Source organism: Otolemur garnettii, unplaced genomic scaffold (genome assembly GCF_000181295.1).
Source record: "Otolemur garnettii isolate 467f Iridium unplaced genomic scaffold, OtoGar3 scaffold00084, whole genome shotgun sequence".
NCBI lineage: Eukaryota > Metazoa > Chordata > Mammalia > Primates > Galagidae > Otolemur > Otolemur garnettii.
The window spans coordinates 8,196,966-8,202,124 of NW_003852479.1; positions in this window are offsets into that span (position 1 = coordinate 8,196,966).

A 5,159-nucleotide genomic window follows, 5' to 3' on the forward strand; every position below is an offset into this window, starting at 1 on the left:
ATCATTTGCTTATATAACCCTTGGGGTGCTTGCCCCCAAGTTTGGACACCATTATGATAACAGCAGTTCCCAACCCTCTCTGCAGTTACCAAGTACCCCTGAGAACATACAGTTCTGATGGGGCACAAGGGCTCATGGTCACCCCTCCCCGTCACTCCCAGATGGGCTACTCAGGTACCTGCTGTAACTGATCATTGTGGAATGGATGGTAAAACTGAATTTTAGTTCTTCTCCCCAAATGCTCAAAATGATCATATGTATAGACATAGCTTGAAAAGAGAACTTGAACTTCTCTGGGCAGTGGCTTCACACACTCAGTCTGTTTAAGCTGGGCCCGCGTCAATCACGTGTGTTTACTCTCTGTGTTTCTGACATGTTGTACCTTCAGGCCTTCCTGATGGCCTCTCCAAGCACCAGATAATTCCTCTCTCTGCAAAGCAACCACGCAACTCTGCCTGTGAGCGCGTCTGTCAGCCATCCAGAGCCCACCTCCCAGCCAGCCTCTGTGAGTTTCCACAGGGCTCTTATCTTCCAGGCCACTGTCCACATGCCCTGCTCACCCCAGAGCCACAGGCCTGTACCCCAGAGCTCCCTGACATTGTTCACATTTGCCACGGGCTGGCGCTTCCTGTGAAAACTCTAAACACTGAGGACCCCTGCCCCTTTCCCTGCCCCCTCTGCCCTGAGTGCTCACCACTGGCCGCATGGCCTATGCCTCCTGCTTCTGGGGATCTGTGAGTATAAAAACATCTTTCTCATAAAGCGGCTTCCCTGTCTGTGTGTTTCACCACACCTGTTTAAGACAAATCCTGGCTACCTTTGAAACAGGGCTACAGATTGAAATGACTGTCTCAGAATTCAGCCTTGGCCAATAGTGGGTTCAAATTCCCTGCCCAGGGTCAAATGTGTGCCCTGAAAATTGTCACCTTGGAATGGAGATGGGCATTTTCCCAAGACAGAGATTCTGTCAGGTAAGTGTACCTATAAATAGGACAGTGCCCCAGCAAGGCCCACATGTTTCTATTTTAAATACATCTCTCTCCACCCGTTTCACCTCCTGACCTCTCCTTTCTCCCAGCGTGCTCTTGTTAGCTAGGGGGTGTCCTCAGTAGCAATTTCTTCCACTTTGTGTGTCCTGGGGAAGCACAGCCTTCACAGGTTAGCTCTAAGTCCCACATGGAAGGGTTTGGGAGGCAGGGACTCATTTCTGCCTGGCTGGGACACATCCTCAGAGGAAAAGAGTGAGTATGTGGTCCCAGAGAGCAGAGGGATGACCTCACAGGTGCTGGAGGGAGGAGGGGCCAGAACCACAAAGTCATCTCCAAACCTAAACTGTCTCCCAGCAGAAGGCTCTTGACTACCTCAGTGGACGCTTCTCCAGTGTTGATGTGATCATGAGTGACCCTCAGATGTCATCAACCTGTGCGTGTTTGACTCAGCAGCTACTGGGCGGCTCAGACCCTGCCAGCAGACGGACCATGTCCCGAGGACCAAGAACCTAACCGCTGGGCTTGTGAGGTCCTTGGCCAGGAGAGGGAACTGTAAAAACATAAGCGGCTCATTCACCAGGCGTCACAGTGAGCATTTCTGCTGAGCTTCACCATCAGCTGTGACTGAGTACACTAAGTTAAAATATCTTAATTTGAGTATGTGTGTTTTCACCTTTTTTTCAGGAAACAATTTTTTTTTTGAGACAGTCTCACTATGTCACCCTGGGTAGAGTGCTGTGGTGTCACAACTCATAGCAACCTCAAACTCCTGGGCTCAAGTGATTCTCTTGCCTCAGCCTTCTGAGTAGCTGGGACTATAGGTGCCTGCCACAACGCCTGGCTAGTTTTTGTTTTAGCAGGCCTGGCCGGGTTTGAAACCCCAGCCCTGGTGCATGTGGCTGGCACCCTAACCACTGAGCTATGGGCGCTGAGCCAGGAAACAAAATATTTTAAGTGGGATGTAGTGTATGTGCTCTTGTTTGGTGCATGACCGTGTGTTCTATTGTCACTTTCTTAGCCAAGTGTTTGCTTCAGTATAAAACTAATTTCCAGGGAGATTACAAAGAGGGGCAAGCATTACTCTTGGCCACAGCAGTGGGTCGGAGGGCCGAGCAAGGGGCTTAGAAGCAGTTGATTATGGCTCTAACTGCCAGGTGTTTCCACAGGCTACCTTGGCCGGTGTTTCCCAGCCTTGTCTGAGCAGCTGAGCTCTTGGGAATCACAGGGGTCCCTGCAAGCACATGGATGAAGTAATGTTATTGCACAAGCAGCCTGGCAGAAAATGGCTTCTGTGAATGGACTCAATGTGAAACAGCAACTGCCTCTGAACCCTTTTGGATATGAGTGTCAGTTTCATTATTAGTAAAATGAAGGTGCTGACCCGTCCCCCCAGAGGGAGACTGCTGACCCTTTAGCTGGAGCACAGACCAGCTGGTGTTTATGCAGTGACCACCGCAAGGCAAACAGAGAGATAGCCGGATGGCCAGTGACTCATCTGAACAGAGTGCCACCCACGCTAGCTGCTTAGGTGGCATCTGTCATCCCCAGATGCTCGGCTAAGGACCTTGTGAGCATCTCAGTTTGGCTCCGTAAGTATTTGTATTATACTAGAAATGTGAGAGGCCAGTTCCCTGATGGCCTAACAGGGAGAGCCCCCCACCTTCCAGTGGGCCACTCACTGCCCCCTGCTCCCTCACCAGGGATTTACCTTAAAGTAACACATGGCTCCTGACCAAACAAGTCCCCAAGGCAATATTTCTCCATCTTTTCTGGATTTCAAATGCTCTGAGAATCCACTGAAGGCCATGAACTCCTGTCCCAGAGAAATTCACAGAAGCAAACACAGCACTTTGCATTCAACTTCAGGGGTTCACGGGCCCTGAGGAAATCCCTGTATGCCACCAGCTCAGGAATACAAAGAGGCCGGATGGGACCTGTCCCTCCAAGCACCAGCCTGAACTGTTTCCCTAAGCCATTTTTTCTGACTACTTTATTTTTCAAATATTTACATTGATAAAAGATTAAAACTCCAAACATGAAAAATATTCCTTGGCACCAGGGACCCTATAGAGTTTCCAATTTTTAACGGCACCAGTCATCAAAAAGACTGCATTTCTGTTATGAATAGGCAGTATCACTTCAGATCAGCGAACAACCCAGAAAACGCTTGATTTTCTTTCTTTGGATATCTGAATGAAACAAGATACTTAACACAAAACAACACATTGCTCCCTCCTGGTTTCTCGACATAAGAGGAGACTGAGCTGTTGACAAAAAGTCGGAGGTGAGAAAGACAATGTTGGTTTCTATAACACCAAATTTGAAGGAAAAATAGCAGGATGGAGAAAGGAGGAAGAAAGGGAGGAGAGACGTGAAGAGCAAGAGACCATATATGTCTAAAATGATGTGAAGTTAGCCTTTGGAGAAAATGTAGATTTCCAGGGCCAGCCCTGCTATGTCAGCTACTCCAGGGTGAAACTTAGTCTGTTATATTCTTTTTGTAGACAAATTTAGTTTTTCAAAGATTTTATTTTTTAGAGCAGTTTTAGGCTCACAGCACAACTGAGAAAAAGGTACACAGATTCCCCCACAGCCCTGCTCCCCGTGATCAGCACCCCAGGGATGCAGGGCTATATCCCGCTCACCTGGGTTGTGCGCTCTGGGGGGTTGGACAGATGAGCGACAAGCTGTAGTCGGCGTCACAGCATCACACAGAGCAGTTCCGCTGCCCGAGAATCCTAGGCTCTGCCTCCTCACTCTTCCCTGCCCTCTCCCTCAACCACTTTGCTGTCTCTGGGACACCTTTTCCAGACTGTCACATAGGCAGGTTCTTCAGACGGGCTTCTTTGGCTTGGCAGTGGGCAGTTAAGTGTCTCGTGTCTTTTCCTGGCCTGACAGTGCGTCTCTACCGTGCTGAGTGAAACCCCACTGCCCAGAGGACCAGTTTATTCACCCACCTGTTGGTAGACATCCTGGTTGATAGTAAATTTTAGCAATTATGAATAAAACCACTATGAACAGCCGTGCAGACGTTTTTGTGTGAACACATTTTCAACGCCTTTCTGTAAATACTAAGGAGCATGACTGCTGGGAATACATGGTAAGAGTATGTACAGTTTTGTAAAAACCCAGCAAACAGTCTCCAAAGTGGGTGTGCCACCACACATCCCCACTAGCGTGAACGAGAGTCCCATGGCCCCACAGGCTCACCAGTATCTGGGGCTCTGGGCTCGTGGAAACATAAATGTCTTAAAGTGTCTCTGACAGGTATGCAATGGTCAGTAGTCTTTTTTTTTTTTTTTGGAGACAGAGTCTCACTTTCTTGCCCCCAGTAGAGTGCCATGGTATCATAGCTCACAGCAACCTCAAACTCTTGGCTCAAGTGATCCCCTTGCCTCAGCCTCCTGAGTAGCTGGGACTACAGGTGTCTGCCACAACACCTGGCTATTTTTCAGAGATAGGTTCTCACTCTTGCTCAGGCTGGTTTCAACCAGGAAGCTCAAGCAATACACCCAGAGTGCGAGGATTATGGACATGAGCCACTGCCCCCCACCCAGTAATCTCTTTTTAATGAGCCCTCATGATGATTCTGATGCACTAAAGCTTAAGAACCACCGTTGTGAGGGTTGTGGACAGAGTTTCTCATGTAGAAATAATAACCCCTCAGATGGTTTTAACCCAATCCTTGATTTTGTAAAGAAAAGGGGCTTGAAGAGGAGACAGTGGTGACAAACGAGAGCTCACCCAGCAACAGCTGCCAGGCAGTGCATGAGGACAGCCTCATCTATATTTCCATGAGCTTCACTCTTGTCTCCATTTTAAAGTTTTTTGAAATGAGATTCTAAGAGATAACACAACAATTTGCACTTATAGACCTACTGATTGAGTCCATGGTTGGAGATTTGGAAAGTAGAAAAAGTTATAAAGTGCTTGGTGCCTGTAGCTCAAGTAGCTGAGGCGCCAGCCACATATACCAGGGCTGGTGGGTTCGAATCCAGCCTGGGCCTGCCAAACAACAATGACAACTATAACCAAAAAACAAAAACAAAAACAACTAGCTGGGCATTGTGGTGGGCCTATAGTCCCAGCTACTTGGGAGGCTGAGGCAAGAGAATTGCTTAAGCCCAGGAGTTGGAGTTGCTGTGAGCTGTGATGTCACAGCATTCTACC